The sequence below is a fragment of the Herpailurus yagouaroundi genome, unplaced genomic scaffold (genome assembly GCF_014898765.1).
Source record: "Herpailurus yagouaroundi ecotype Mexico unplaced genomic scaffold, PumYag 203, whole genome shotgun sequence".
Lineage (NCBI taxonomy): Eukaryota > Metazoa > Chordata > Mammalia > Carnivora > Felidae > Herpailurus > Herpailurus yagouaroundi.
This window is the reverse complement of record NW_024412434.1, coordinates 6,150,640-6,167,673: the sequence shown is the minus strand read 5'-3', so window position 1 is coordinate 6,167,673 and position 17,034 is coordinate 6,150,640. Positions and strand designations below refer to the sequence as shown.

At 39.5% G+C, this 17,034-nt stretch overlaps 1 protein-coding gene across 7 annotated transcripts in view; it reads right to left on the bottom strand.

Moving 5' to 3' along the window:
* The window catches only part of ZNF438 (zinc finger protein 438), a 172,767-nt gene that overhangs the window by 6,330 nt on the left and 149,403 nt on the right, over positions 1–17,034 (bottom strand). Inside the window, exon 1 of one of the 7 annotated variants that reach the window (XM_040451055.1) lies at positions 11,541–11,562. The exons of the other annotated variants lie outside the window; for them this stretch is intronic. The gene's annotated coding sequence lies outside the window, so the exon portion shown is untranslated. Of the gene's footprint in view, positions 1–11,540; positions 11,563–17,034 lie in introns of those variants that run through there. 7 annotated transcript variants of the gene reach the window in all.

The following is a 17,034-nucleotide window of genomic DNA, read 5'->3' as shown; positions in this document are numbered from 1 at the left end:
TTTCTTTTGGCAAAAATGACACTCCTCGCATGAGTAAGCAGCGTAGGAATAAGGTTGAAATGTATACCGATCAGCTTGTTCTAGAAAGTAATCCCTCTTCGGTGAAGAAAAAGTATGTTAAAAACATGTTTCACATGGTGGCTTGCATTAGGGTAAGAAGGAAAAAGACTAGCGCTATGGGAAAACTCAGGTCAGGAGAACCGTGGGATCTGTTCTTACCCTCTTTAGCTTTGTTACCCCAAAGCTCATGGGTGAATGAACTGGTCCATCATCTCACAACAGTCTGTTACAGATTGCTTCTTCTTCCCACATACTTTTATTTATCTTTTGGTTCTCTATCTATAGACTTTAAATGTAAATGCCTTCCATTTTTAGCCTTGTCTTCTCATCTTGGCGGAAGAAGTGTTGAAGTCAGTTGTAAATAAATGTTAAATTGGGATTGAGTTTACAGAAAGCTTAACATTATTGATAGCTTTTGGTTGCTTAAAGACAAGGCTTATTAAATAATTACATTAACAATAGTAATGGTCTTAGAATCTACACAACAAATCGAGGCTGAGGAAGGAAGAGAAGAGAAAACGTCTACTGCATACTCCCAGCGGACTGAGTACAAAAGAACAGGAAGAAAAGCTGCTTTGTCCTTAATCAGTTGTAAATCCTCTTGAAATAATATGTGAGAATAATACATCACAGCACAAGACCCATCACCTCACTCATCTGCTCAAAACTGTCCAAGGGCTCTTCATCTCCGAGCCAGAGTCAGAGTCCTTGCAATGGCCTCAAAAGCCTCATGCCCTCCGCTCCTGGCAACCTCTCTGACTGACTTCCTTTGTTAGCTAAGCTATGCTCCAGCCGCAGTGGCTTCTTCACTGTTCCTTCCACGTGCACACACCCGCTTTCTCAGTGTCTGTACTTGCCGTGTTCACTACCAGGATGAGCTTCCGCCTTCCAGATAAATGCCCAGTACTTGCTGCAGCGTTTCCTTCAAGTTTGGTCAAATGGTTTCTTCCTGGGGAGCTCTTCTCTGACTACCTTAGTTAAAACTACCCCTGTTCTGAACTTCCCTCCTTTCCAGTCATAATTTTCTGTAGCGCATTTACTCCATCTTACAGATTACATCATGGGCCACTGCCTTTCGTCGCTGACGTGGAGGGCAGAGATTTTGTCCATGTCTCCAGGGTCCAGAACAGTGTTAGGCATGTGGCAGAAATGTCACAGTTATCTGTTGAATTTGTAAGTGGTAATTATGTGATTAATGGCTGAAATAAAGAATTCATAGACTGAGCTTAGAAAATCATCTTAAAAAAAAAAAAAAAAAAAGAAAAGAGGGCCACAATTTAAAAGTGACCTTTAACGTTTCCAAATTTCTAAAATTAAAAAATAAGAAAATGGGTTAGCACCATAATAAAACCCTTTATTCATTTAGAAAAATTTTTTTAAATGTTTCTTTATTTTTGAGAGAGAGAGACAGAGTGCAAGAGGGGAGGGGCAGAGAGAGAGAGACAGAGACAGAGACAGAGAGACAGAGACAAAGAATCTGAAGCAGGCTCCAGACTTCAAGCTGTCAGCCCAGAGCCTGATGTGGGGCTCAAACTCACAGACATGAGATCATGACATGAGCTGAAGTCGGATGTCCAGCCAGTTGAGCAACCGTGAGTGCCCCTAAAACCCTTTAATATAAAGAGAATAGGTGAGGCCCACTGACTGGCCATCTGAGGGAGTAAGGGAACAGTAAATTATGCTGCTCGGGTACAAGATAGAATAGAGAAACAAGCAAGTTCTGAAAAAGAAACTGCTTTAAAGAAAACAGACATCCATAGAGGGGCACAGCAGGGATTGGAGTGAAAAGAGAAGAGACAACTGGAAATGGAAAAACTGAACCACAGAAGCAGAGGACGGTGATGTCAACATGAAGAAGAGCAGAAATAACAAAGACCAGAAGGTACAGCTGAAGCAACAACCAGTGGTCAAGGTCACTTCGAAGTCTCTGAAGATTTAAGTTGGGAAGGGGCTTCCTATTTTTTATGACCAAATCTAAGAAAGCAACCTTCTGACAGTTAAGGTTTCCAGAAGTGAAACTAGATATATTTTACAGAGCCATCCAAAAGGGAGCGAGCTAATTATGATGCATTTAAAGTTAATGTGCTTTGATGATCGATCTTCAAAAGTTTCTACGTTACAGTGGAAATAAAATCACACAGGAAGAGCAGTGCCATTCAAAGGAAAAGGAGGCCAACTCCGATGTGGGAGTGAAGGAAACCCCTCAGGGTAACTGGCTGTGCCAGCAAAGGAGAACACTGAGCAGTGAGCAGCCTGGGCGACCGGAAATGAGAGTCATAAGTGACAGGTAAGATGACAGGCCAAACAGAGTCAACTCTCAAGTTTGCTGCAATTCAACCAAGTGGATCCTGGGGTAGAAAAGTTGATCAATTGCCTTCATGATCAACAATTGTAAGATAATCATAAGAAATCTTTGGGGTGAAAGATAAGGCCTTATTAGATAAATGTAACCTACTCATGTTGGCCTGGATCTATCAGGAAGTACAGACAAGGGTGAGGGTGTCCGTGAAGGTGGTGTTGCACCACCAGAACCATTAATGATGGAACAACAGGGAATGGAGTGATGCATCAGAAGAAATGTATAAGGCAGGAGAACGAGGGCAAGGCCCGAAAACGGAAGAACAACCCCTAGGAATTACTTAAATATGTTCAGCAACAGGGTACTCATAAAGTAAATATCCAACCATACAACGTAATATTATGCAGCAGTGAAAAAGAAAGGTGGGGTAGACTGATCTGGAATACTCTCCAAGATATGAGATGTATAGATTATTATTATTGTGTTAGATTAAAAAAACAGAAAAAAAAATTAGAAAAAAAAATTATTGTGTTAGATTAAAAAAAATATGTACTGGTGTGTGTGGGGTACACACACAAATATATTCCTTACAGGCACAGAATATCTCTAAAAGTAAACAAAAGAAACTAGCATTGGTAGTGGCCTTTGGGTTGGGGGCAAAGGAAACTAAGAGGTCAGGATAGGACACGTGCTTATTTCCCACCAAATACTCTCTGCACCTGGCACACAGGAGGTTCACACCTATCTGCTGAATGAATGCAAGGAAAATGAAGTTTCCCTTTTGAATCTGTTATTAAAAGGGGTACCTTTGGGGACAGTCACGGTGGGTAAGTGTGTGTCTTTGCATAAATGACTGTGTCTACATTACACACGGTGTCTTCTGTTTTTATTTTCCTTGCCTATTTAAGGACAAGAATTGCTAACGATAAGGGAAGAAATCTAATAATCCGACAGGCCGTGCATAACTACCCCCCAAAGTTAAGCACTGAGAAGTATTAGAGCTCATTACTTCCCAAGGACAATGGGAGTCCTGAGAATTGTTCCTGCAAACACTAGGCTCTTCAGGAGAAAACGAGGCAATCTGCAATAAAGGTCAGTTATGCTACAATAACCACAGGTTTGAATTTTTTTTTTCTTTTTAAAGTAGTTTGAACAATAGGAGTCCTTAGAGAAGCTGAAAATGCTGTTAAGTTTTTAAAGCTCTGAAATACTAGGATGTGTGCTTGTAGGAAGTCTTTCTTGGCAATGCAGTTACTACAGTGGTTTGGTCCACACACATTTACAAGGCCTCCCCAGATGGTGTGATCTACAAACCCTTCCCGTCACCTACTGAATTATAGATCTCAAAGAAGTGTGCACTAAATAATGAGAGGTAGAAATTTCCAGTGACATTCATAATTTCTGGAAATCCTGCAAAATTTCCCATAACACTGTTAAAGAGACTCACAGGACTCTCAGGCACTAAACATGGACTTTTATTAACTGAAAACATAAAAGGTGCACTCAGTAAAATTAATTCTGTGCAATTATACAACGTGAAACTTAATATTAGGATTTTAAATATGGGCTGTTTTTACTACGTTAAGTGTATAAAAAAAAAAACTATTTTGAAAAGTGACATTTACAGTTGGTGAAAAACCGATAGAACCGTGGATTAAAGGGAAACACGGAGGCATTGAGTCCTTATTAGGGCTAGAATCTGTGCTAGGTCTTTTAATTGAACCCTCACACAAGCTTTGCAAATAAATATTATTGTCCCCTTTTTACAGATTGAGAAAAATAAGACTTGAGGACTTAAGTAATGTGCTAAAGTCCACGCCATGCAGATCTCCATTCCGATCTGAAGCAATGACCTTCCTCTCTTTCATTCTCTCCTCAAAGGGGCTAAATTATATACCAAGTTTTCCTAATTAACTCCAAAATACAGTGGTATCTCTGAATTTTGCAGAGACAAAAGGGAAATTTGAAATAGAAATGGCTTGTCATACATATCCCAAAATTTCGATTACAATTAAATGACACTTTCTGAAAGCCCACTTGTTAGGAGAGAATTCATGAACAATTAATAGTCATTTGAAGGTAAAAGCAGATTTTTTTTTTTTTAAGGCGAATTTGCCCTTAACATCCATAGACCTCTGACAAGTCCAGTAGAGTTGCCAGATAATAGTTGTTTGGAGAAAGTGCAATCAATGTGTGTCCTCCGTCACCACCAGAGGACTGGTCTGACAGGCAGAGACCCAGAGGGCAGAATGAGGGCTAGTGGTACTCAGTGTCAGCATGCAAGCTGGCCCGATCGCATTGCCTCACGACAAGGCTGGCAGAGATGCTACTAAGGAATACGTAGGAGGGCAGGCAGTTTTCTACAAGCCTGCCCACAACTCACCCCCTCCTTTCCACTGGCAGAACCACGGCCTGCTCTGTGGCTTCTCAAAAGTTGTTCCCACTCGTCCCTTCATTAGTTTGGGCCCAGTTCCATCACCCCATCTGTTCGACCCACCGGCCTGCTGCTCAGCATGGAGTAGTGATTGGGCACAGAGACGAGAGGCACTGCTCTTGAAACGGGCTCCCTGGACCGAGGCTCAGAACGGAAGTCCTGCCAAAGTCTTAGCCACAGAAGTGCCAAAACTTTTAGACATTGTTTAGGTTTTAATTTTATTAAACTGAAAGACCCTATTTTTAATTTTATTTGTTGGCATCCCTGTTCTCCCTCTCACTTGGCTTTCTAATGAGAAATTCCAGTTGGGGTTCAAACTGTTTCCCAAGATGGTCTCTGGTTAAAACAAATATGGTAAAAGCCTGGAGAAGCAGGAGATAAAAGAAATGCCTCATAACCCAAGGGAGCTCAGCTTATTTTGTTGAAAAACCTATAAGCACGTTTAGCTACCGCCCACCTTCTCCCCAGGGCACCGTCCAGGCACTGCAGCGAGAGTCCACAGGAATTTATGGAGCAGTGACTACAGAGCGCCCTGTAACATGCGCTGGCAACAGGCACCAGTGTATTTTGTGTCTACAGACTCAGGGTGCCATTTCTAGTCCACTTATCTGTAGCACTAAGACCTCCTTGAGTCAGTACATCTAGGACCCAGATCTCTAGCAATCTGATACTATACAAAGGAAATAAGCACTTCCTAATCGCAGATCTTGTATCCGGAGCCCATTTTTGTCCATTCTCTTTGCACACTTCCCTGCTGTGCAGAGCTATGCAGCTAAGATAGCTAAGGCCTTCTCCTTCCCTCCTGTAACACCACTAGTGATATCCAGGCATCCTCCCTTCAGGACACACCTTTGAGAGCTGTCTTGACAAACAGTGAATTCACTACCTAGCTCTGCAAGAAAGGGAATTCTTGTATTTGGAGCACCAGAGTTTCTTTATTTCCTGGCACTTATCGAATTCTTTACATGCACTATCTCATTTAATCTCCACAAAAAAAAACCGAGTTAGAAATTACTGGTATGTACGTTTTATAGATAAAGGTTTTGAAGCTGGTAAGTAGCAGTGCTGGAACTCAAGCCTTGGCCCAGCTGCCTCCAAGGTCTCTTTCCACCTTTACATGCTGCCTGAGCTATAATGCACAGTTATGGCCACTATCACGGTATCTAGTGGAAACATGGTTTTGGTGTCAGATGTGGTTTCAACTCCTGGCTCTGTCTCGTGGGCTGGGAAAGTCATTCCCAGTGAGCCTAACTGTTCTCTTTTACAAAAATGGCATAAGAATATCTCGCTGCAAAGGTCATGGACAGGATTAAAAGAAAAAAGGACCCAGGAAAAGTGCCAGGATAGTGCCTACCAGTTAGGTACTCAGCAGACATTAGCTTTGCACTTTCTCTTGACAAAAAGCATGAGGTTCCTGAGTTATTTTTGGTGGGTAGAAAAAAAAAAAAAGCACAAATCTTGAATGCTAATCATATGGAAATAGTACTGAATCCTTAAACTGATGTTTCTTTGTTGAGAGGTAAATGAAGGAAAGAGGGAAGAAATGGCTAGAACTTGTGAATCACGGTCCTACTAGAACTGTAAAGCATTTTTTCCTCCCTTTCTCCAGCCACCTATTACCACAGCTCAATCTTCCCTACAGCTGATCAATCCTATCACCCTCTCTTACTCCCTGTCCCTAAGTTTTACACATCCCATTGACAAAGTGCTAATCAGATGAACAGTTACAGTGAATAGGAGTTAACGTATGTGCATTTTAAAGAGCTGTTTTGGGGCGCCTGGGTGGCGCAGTCGGTTGGGCGTCCGACTTCAGCCAGGTCACGATCTCGCGGTCCGTGAGTTCGAGCCCCGCGTCGGGCTCTGGGCTGGTGGATCGGAGCCTGGAGCCTGTTTCCGATTCTGTGTCTCCCTCTCTCTCTGCCCCTCCCCCGTTCATGCTCTGTCTCTCTCTGTCCCCAAAATAAATAAAAACGTTGAAAAAAAATTAAAAAAAAAAAAAGCTGTTTTGTGGGGACACTCCTCCCTGCTTTTGTTTATACTGAGTATTGATGCTAATTGCTGTTGTTCTCAACACTGCCTGGGAAGAAAATAGCTCCCCTAGTAGACCTTTCAGGGGTGGGGGTGAGTCCAGGTCTCCATGGCCCTGGAAGGGAAGGGGCCCAGGGGAGAACTGGGGACACTGGCTACAGGTCTGCAGGACTGTGAGAGCAATGGCCATGTGATTGTTTGATTCAGGAGGAAAAATAAGTGGACTCTCACAGAGGGTACGGGCAAGTCAACCACAATTTTGAAAGCACGTTCTTGTAGATTTCAGTATTTTGTTGAGGAAATCATTAAGAAAGAAATTTAAGATAGCTTGAATACAGAAAGAAAAGTTGGGCACTGAAAGAGGAGCCCACAAAACTGAATTAATTAGACACGTAAATGTATCAGGAAGCAAGAGGAAACAAGCATTCGTTATGGAAGAACTTAAAAGCTAATTAACTAAAATGTTAATGGCAATACAAGGAAAAATAATACAATACGGTTTGTTAAGTTCAAGTAACTTATTATTCTTTTTGAGCCATATAATTCGTGTCCCAAATGAAATGAAAATTTAAAATGCATTATCATTTAAAATACATTTTAATTATCCTCAATTTCAATGAATTTCTCCATTTTAATTATCAGTCCTTTTATCAGTCCTTATTTCTGGGAGGACTTTTTGATTTCCAGTACTTCTGATGAAAAGCAGTTGAAAACTATATGAAATCTTTTAATTTTTAATACATTTAGGAATACAAAGTTATTAATCTTTTTGGCCAAAAAATGATAACATGCCCTAGGTCTTATTCATTATTAGAAAACAGTCAATTTTGTATCTTTACCCAAATCTAAGAATGACTAAGTAGCATGAAAATTTAACTAAAAGCTAATGACCTACGGGGGGACACAAAGCAAGACAAATGGAAATTTTTGAAATGCCTTATTAACCCCATTCTCTCATTCTTCATCTTGTTGTTAATATTATTAGGATTATCAAGATTCAGTTGGGTCACATAGTTGAAATTCAGAAGACCTTGATAAGTGAACTTCATCAAGGTAAAAGCAGCAAATCATTTCATTTGATGTTCTACCACTCATAGCAAATACCTGTGCACACTGTCTTTCCAGGAGATTCCGACATTTTCCGAGTCAGTTGTTTTTCAACACAATGGGTGAGCGAGGAAACATCTCCTGTGAAAGAGCTTTAGGAAGCTGCTAAGATATCTCATGGCAAGAACTCTTCCATGAACAAATTAAAAATGGGCCCCTTCCTTTTAATCTTATATTTTAATATCAGTTGGAACAGTTAAGTATCCAGGATGAGTAACAAGACGACAGTTGGTGAGGAAAACCTTTTCCTTAGTGGGATAAACAGAAAGATAAGGTTTCACCATGCAAATGTGCAGTCAGTTGGAACAATTAAACGAGGACACAGGCAGAAGGTTCTTGCCTTTGGTCAAAATACCAGGATTATGAAACCAATGTGGTAAGGATCATGATGTTTCAACACCAGTATGGTTAAAAGCAAGGGAATGGAATCACAAAGATCCTCTTATTTTTATACTGTGATTTCAAAAGTAGATTTATTTTATAGAACGGACATTTTTAAGGAGTATGCAAACCCCCTCTTTAAAAAATGAAATAATTGTTCCACTGCTTTATGGCACAGTTTTACAGATGTTTTATTTTCACTTCTGATTTATCTTCAACTCACAGTGACTTATAACACTTTCTGCTGCAAGTTCCTCTATACCTCAGCCTTTATGTCAAATAGCTCATGATTTGAAAGTGCAAATACACAGGACTACATATTCCTTTATCATGTGCATAATTATTCCCTAAAACTCCTGCTTGTAAATCTTGACTGTCACTTATTTCTTAGTCAAGATGCACGTTGAGTAACATAGAGACACCACGTCTAATACAGACACACTGAAGAAAATTAAAAAAGAGGAAACGAAGCACCGGGTACCCACAGGTACTGAGGTAACTGGGTCAGCAGTGGTTACCTTTGTGGAGCTGACCAGATAGGTTGTATGTGAGCTAACTAGCAAATACAGATTCTGAGATACATCTAAGGTAGGTAATCAGATGCTGATGTGAGCTACTACAGAGAGTGAAATCATCAGAGTTGGAAAGCTGTGGGACCACTTTGGAATCCTTTCCTTTTGAATTCTGCCTGGCTTCTCCTCCATCAACACCTTTATTACTACATGGATGGCAATGACGAAGTGTGGCTGAAGGAATGCATACTCACATCTATGCCTCAGAAACATGTAAGAGTTAACTCTCCATCTTCCCTGAAGAGATTCAGTGATTATGTGGTCCACCTGTGTTCCCTTTTCCTCAAGGCACTGCATATTTGTATGTGTGCGCACGCAGGTTGCCCTGGTTCTGGGGCTGGTGTAGTGGCTGACCATCCATGGACATTCCTAGTATATGGTGGGTTTTGCACACGACTGTCTTCCTACGGCACCTACCCCACCTGGCCTGACATTGTACTCTCCACTCCCACTGCTAACTGCTTAATGCTGAGAAATCCAACCACTGTGAACACTGCAAAACATTACAAATGTAAAGTTTCCAGTGTTGACTTAGAGACCTAGTCCACAATCTTATTATCATTATTTTTTTAATCCCTAATAGACTCCCTTCAGTTCCTCACTGGGGCTAGCTCAGGTTTCTCCCATTGCTTTTCCAAGGCACTCTTCCTCTACCCAACCCCCACCTTATTCCCGTCTCTCTCACCAATGATTTTTGGCACTGATCTTGCAATGGACTGAATGTCTGTGTTCCCCCAAAATTCATATGTTGAAATCTTAATGCCCCAGTGTAATGGTATTAAAATGTGGGGCCTTTGGGAGGTAAATAAGTCATAAGAGTGAAACCCTTATGAATAGGATTAATGTTTTTATAAAAGAGACTCCACAGAATTCTCTTGCCTTCTTTTGGCCATGTGAGGATACAATGATAAGATGGCAGTTTGCAACCCAGAAGGGAGCTATAAAGGGGAACAGAATATGTGACCCCAAAATATGCTACTTTGGTAAATGAATTATTTTGAGCTGAACATAATTGAGATCCAGAAGACTCCAGAAAAACTTTTACCTCTTCCTAACTACCTAAAAGAATTCTGCTAGGGGGCCTGGCTTAGAGAGAGAGCTACTACTAGACAGAACTTTTATCCAAATGCCTTATCTGTATGGCATGGCATATATCTAATTATCAAATATCTGCTCTATTTATTATCCTATGAATTACCGTCCTCCCCCTTGGAGCCCCAGGCCCCATCCTGTTCCTTAGCTCAGGGTGGCCTATAAGCCTCAACTATGGGACTTGTCTTGGGGTCTTATTGTCTTTGTGGGGCCTCCATTCATACGTAACTAAATTTGTTTTTCTCCTGTCCTGTGTTAATTTGATTATTGGATCAGCCAAAGAATCAAAAAGGGTAGAGGAAAAATTTTTCCTCCCCAACAGCTGTCAACAGAATCTGACCATGCTGGCACCTTGATCTTGTACTTTCAGCCTCCAGAACTGTGAGATATAAATTTCTGTGGTTCATAATAAGACACTTATTCTATGGTACTTTGCTATAGCAGCCTGGAGTGACTAAGACCTCATGGAGAAAAGAGAAGTCATCAGGTAGGAACTCATTTACTGTTCCTTCTTTCTCTTTCTAAACTCTCATATGTCAATTCTATAACACAAATAAATTTACTTCTTCTGGAATAAGGGGAAAGGAGGGAGAAGCACTATCACTCTAAATATACAACTCATCCACCTCAAGTCCTGAGACACTAAAATGTGAAAAAAAATGTGCACTTCAGAATAAGGAAATGGGAGTATTCCCAACCCTGTTCTGTGTCCCATGCTTCTCTCCATACCCTTCATGCTGGCTCAGAGATCCTCTACCATCAGGGAGCTTCCATTCTTCCCTGACTCCTTTCTAGAAGTACCTGCTCAGTCCTAGTCACCGCTGTTTCTTTCTCTGTTTTAACTGTCCTTCATTATACTGTGATTCTATTATCTGTCTCCTGCTAGAATATAAACTCCAAGAAAGCAGGAGTTTATTTTGTTCACTGCCAGGACCTCAGTCCCTAGAGATCAGTATCTGGTACATGGTAGTCACACAATATGTTATTTACTAAACGAGTGAACTATAACTCTCAACCGTATTGTCTTGCTTTCTCTTTTGCTCTTGCTGAACACAAAAATATAAAATCCAAAATGCCAATAAAGATTATTTGGGCTCTATCTCCTCTTCAAGATACTGCCCTATCTTCTTTTTTTTCTTCATGAGAAAACTTAATAGTTAGTATATATAGCCCTTGTCTCTACTCATCAACTTCTATCCATCCTTCAATCCCCTACACCCCAAATTCCATTGTGAAGTACTAAAATGTCCTTCTGTCAGGAGTCAGATTGGGTGCTTAATCTATTATATCTCACTTAATCCACCACCAACTCTTAATATTAACATTTCCAATCCACAGACATGGAAACTGAATATTTCTTTTAAGGGCGCAAAGCTGGTAAGTGAAAGTTAGATTTGAACCCAGGTCTGTCTGACACCAAAACTGTTCCCCTTCCATTCCATCACACTGAACTTATTACTAAAGTGTTTTGCAATTTATCCACTTATCTGTCAGTCTCCCCCAGTGGCTGGTGAGTGCCACATAATCCATATCTATGTTGAGAAAATAAAGGTGTTTTTTGACTAACCTTTTCTAATCAGAGAGTGCAACCCTCAAGAGAGAGAATGAGCCTTCTTTCTTCTTCTTTTAATGTTTATTCATTTTTGAGAGGCAGAGAGAGAGAGAGAGAGAGAGAGAGAGAGAGAGAGAGAATGAGCAGGAGAGGGGCAGTGAGAGGGAGGCACAGAATCTGAAGCAGGCTCCAGGCTCCGAGCTGTCAGCACAGAGCCCGCCATGGGGCTGGAATCCATGAACTGTGAGATCATGACTTGAGCCAAAGTCAGACACTTAACCGACTGAGCCACTCAGGCACCTCAGTGAGCTTTCTATTTTTAACAGGAATCCATAGCATGGTTGTTTGAGAGGCAGTTAGTACAAAGTGATTCCCTTCACAATGTCCTGGATGTTAAAAGCTAGGCTTTTGCATGGGTGGCCTTCTTTTACAGAACCTTTGGTGAGCAAAGCAGGCTCACACCAAAATAACTTTTTTAAAGCTGAACAATTACACAATAAATTTAATGACACTTTTTTGCGATGTGCAAAAATGAAGAAAAAGGTCATTACAAAGGTCTTTTACAATTTTAGAAATAATATACATTTTCTAATCCCATACCACCTGCTTCTAAAACTGAAGTAACTGACAAACATTGGGACGAATGAAAAAGTCTAAAAAATGTTGAATTTCTGAATTTCTTATGTGGCAAGTACTACCTCTTTAATAAACTTGATTAAACATCAGTGTCGTGGCCTATAGTTTGGTCTGGGGAATATTCATTTTTTTGGTGGAGTGGAGGGAGAGGGAACTCCTCAGGGAAAAGCAAACAAATGACATGTAAGAAGGAGAGCAGAGGTCTGGCTTTGGTTTTTCCTTTTGCTACCAGAAAATGTCTGAGCAAGATGATCTTTATTGCCCTTTAGTTGCTCCCTTTAACGAGAAAGGATTATATTGGACCATCGGTTCTCAAAGTGTGGCCCGCAAACCCTGGGAACGGTCCCAACACTCTCTTCTCATACTGATAGATGGTAAGATGTCATCTGTGTTTTCCAGTGTGCTGACCTCTGCACACGTTGCAGCCAGTGATAGGGCAAAGGGGATAATTAGGTAAAACCGCTCTGGCACCTTAGCCTGAATTCAGGCAGTGGGAGCAAACTGTCCACTTAGCCATGTTCTTTGCCAGCACACTCAGTACAACACGGAAGCAGTCTGAAATTTTAGTTTTATAAAAACCACGATCCTTACGTGTTTTACAATTCTGTGTGATGAAATGGTTCACGCTCATAGAGCACTTATGCTGCACACGGAAGGAAGATGGTTGCCTCGAGGAAAAGCATCTGTGCCACTGAGTTGTGAAGCTGAACTAGTGGCTTTTGTCATGGAATACCGTTTTTACTTGAAAGAATATCTGACAGACACATGTTCAAAGGGCATGGTCAAGCTTAGGTATCTGACAGACATTTTCTCAAAAGTGAACGAACACAGCCTGTCACTATAAGAAAAAACATCTGACGGTAACCGTTGCCAGTGATAAAAATCATTCTTTCAAGTGGCAGTTAGAATTTCGGAAAACTTGAATCCATCACCAGGAGGTTGAAGCTTCCAAATGCTTTAAGATTTTTCAGAGGAGGATGGTGGTTCCATTAACAAATAGGACTTTTAGAATACTGGATAAAAGGATGAATAGAAGATTTGCAAACTCAGTAAACGCCTCCCAACCTCCCAAATACCCAGTAGATGATGTTACACGGATGGGTAAATGACTCACTCAAGTGTAAGGCCAAAGAGTAACAGAATACAAGGAGTACCTTGCCATGGTTTCAAATTTCACACCTCAACTAAAGTTTAAGGGGTTACCTGACTGGTTTAAAGTCAGTTATAGTTATTGGACCCATTTTGGTGTTGTAGCGAAGAAAAATATACACAATTATCTGAAAAGGCTATTAATATTCTCCTTCTGGTTCCAGCCACTGTAAAGCTAGATTTTTTACAATCACTTCAACATAAAGGACATTATCACAACATACTGAATGTAGAACTGGATATGAGACTCGGACATTTTTTTTTTCAATATATGAAATTTATTGTCAAATTGGTTTCCATACAACACCCAGTGCTGAGACTCGGACATTTTTAATGAAGTCAGACTTTAAACATATTTAAACAAAAGTCAAGGCCAGTCTTCTAACAGTTTCTAAGTACATAAAATATGTCATTTATGTTAAGTTGTAATGATTATTTTAAAATGAATTCACAAATATATATATATATATTTTCAGTTTATAATCTCAAATATGATAAATACCAATGGATAATGTAATGGACATAAACAAACGTTCTTTAGAGTCCTCAAAGTTTTATGAGTATAAAGGAGTCTTGAAAGTAAAAAGTTTGAGAACTGCTGAACTAGATGAAATCTAATACCCCAGCTCTTTTGAGATTCTGTGATATTTTTGTTGTGTGTGTGAATGAGAACAGAAGATAAAATCTGGAAATGTCTTACTTCCGGCAGTTTTTACTTCCTTCATTGTTGTTTCCAATGAGAATGTAATATGGTAGATCTATAGGACAGAGTTTTGAAAAAAAGCATTTAAAAGTAATTTATCCTAATAAAAATATCAGTTATAATTTAAATATCAGTAGTTGGAAATGCTAGAATACAGATTAAATAATAAAATGCTTGACAAAAATCTTATAAAGGTGTAACACTTCAGAAATTTATTTTTACCTAATTTGAATTTATATTCATGGAATATGTCATAAATTATATTTAAACTAATGGCATTTGTATTTCCCCCCGGTTTTAAGAAATGTCATCATGAGATTTTCTTGGTCGTATAAAATCATTTTAAATTATTTTATCGAAAGGAAACTAATAAGTTTTTGTTTCTAGTGTAAGTTGGATGTTGGAATTTCTGTAAACACTTTTAGGATTTTGATGCCAAGTAATTTACGGATGAACAGTATATTCATTCTATTAAAGCATTAAAAGAGTTATGCGTTTCTCTTAATAGTATTAGACCTTTACAAACATGAAATGCCTAGCCTATATTCCTGGCTTGCACAGCATCCTAAATACCTGTGTCAAACTCTGCTTTTATCCCAGCCTAACTCATCACACCAGCCATCTGCATAAATAAAGATGTAAGCATCTGCTATATGGCAAATGGTCTCAGGGGCAGATGTTTCCATCCCTGTGTTCATGTCACTGGGGCTGGATACATTATTTGAACAGATGTACACAATCTGAAAGTGTTATGTCCCTCAGTGAAATGTCTCCAACTGCTTTCTATCAAAGAACATAAATGCTATTTGCACCTGCATTTATGTTAATAATATAAAGGCAGCAGGGGTTCTGACAAAGTGGAATGTGATGCTATGAAATATATTTGCATGGTTAATTGGGAGTTTCTGAGAGACTCTGCTGCCAAATGGCCACACTGACATTGATACATGCCCGAGCAGACTATCTGATTAGTAGCCTGCTTTTTAAGCAGGTGGAAATACGGCTATTTCAAACAATAAAAATATTCATAACCTCATTTACTAATAAGGATATTCCAAACTCTAGCATTTTATCTCAAAATAGGAAAGTAACTTCCATTATAACATCTACCTGGTAAGTTTTAGGCCACTCAGGTCATTTCCATCTTGTTCTATGAGGAAATTTCTATAGGTGTGTGTATGTGTGTGTGTTTTCCATTTGTACTTCTGTCAACAGCATAACATACTATTAATCCATAGTGATATTTTGTAGAGGTTATTACACTGGAAAGTTCCAATTGCCAACATTAAGTAGTTAACCAAAACCAGCTTGAAAATGTCAATTTGTACTTGGTCTGCAACATAAAATGGTACCAAAAATCCAAGAACAGCATTTACACCACTAAGATCGAAATGTTTCCATACGACTGTCACATATTTGGAAATAAAACATTTTGGTAATATGTAGGGAATGTCTCCCCCACCCCAATAATGAGGTCACAAAGCATGTTAACCACTAAATGCAAAGCATCAAATTATAGTGGTTCTCCTTGCTGCTGTGCATTAAATGTGAGGGCTGAAGAGCTAAACAATTTGCGATAATAGTTGTACTCATAGCTTTACTGAGCTAAGAACTTGGGGTCTCTTGCAAATAATATATTTATTACTTTATTAACTTGACACTGATAATATCAACTTTGGACAAAATTCTTATATTTGAGTTAAATGTTACTGAGTTAAATGTAACTTATTCTGCAAATTATTCTGAGACATAGGTTGTGCTTTAAGAGTTTAAAAGGTGAAAGTGTTCATATACAGTCGATCATTTACAGATTCTGTATGTGCAAATTTGCCAGCTCGCTACAATTTATTTGCAGCCCTCAAATCCATACTGATGACGTCTCCATGGCCATTTGTGGACATGCACAGGCAGGAAAAAATTGAATCACTTCAAGTGCACATTCTCAGCAGTGGCTGATGCTCTGTCTTGTTTCAGCTCTCCCCTTACAATGAATGACAAGTATCATTTTCGTGGTCTACAGTGTCACATTTTTCTTATTTTTTTTTTCCTTTTGGTTGGTGATTTCACTGTTTAAAATAGTCCTTAAGCATAGTACTGCTGTGCTGTCCAGTGTTCCTAAGTGTAAGAAGACGACGTGCCTCGCAGAAAAAAATACATGTGTTACATAAGCTTTGTTCAGGCAAGAGTTATAATATTGTGTCTGTGAGTTCAAGGTTAAGGACTCAACATAAAACTATGTTCTGTATCAATAGTTAATGAAAATGTGTTGTGACCAGAAGCTCACAGGAACCCCAATGCTGTGGAGCAAAAATTCAGTATTAGCCAATTCAGTGTTTGTGGTGACGTTATAGAACGTGCCAATTGTGAATGATGGGAATCAACTGTACCTTATCTCATTTGGCTATTCTAGAGCAAGAATTAATATCCCCATTTGAAAGATGAAGGGACTGATGCTCACTGTATTAGCCAAGATCACAGAGCCTAAAAAGAAGGGGGGAAGGGTAAAAAAGACCTCAATGCTCCAGCTCTTAGTTGAGAATTCGGTCTTTCACCAGATTGGGAGGGGAGAAAGATGGGGGAGAAGGAAAGAAAAGACAAAAATGGGACAGGAGCTTAAGAAGCAGCTTTAATACCATGTTGGAATGAGTCAAACTTTAGTTAGATAATAAGATAATAAACCATTTTTAGGCTAAACCCTCATAAAAAGAAAACTGTTCTGATAGGCTGCAAGCTTTACTGAAATGGAGCCGTAACAGTAGAGTTTAGTTTGGGTTTCCTTTCTCCCCCTGTGCTCTTTGCTCATGGCCTCTCCAAAGGCAATAAATATTTGTTAAATGAACACACAGACTTGGAAACTCCACCCTGGTGTCTCATCAAGAAGCAAAGATTAAAATGTTTTCACAGCATCTAAGTCATAGATGAAATTGAGTTTAAAGCATTTTCCACAAAATTTAATGTATATATGAGAAGCCACTACATGCCAAAGTGCTTTCAAGGCTGCCAAAGACAAAAAATTCATCA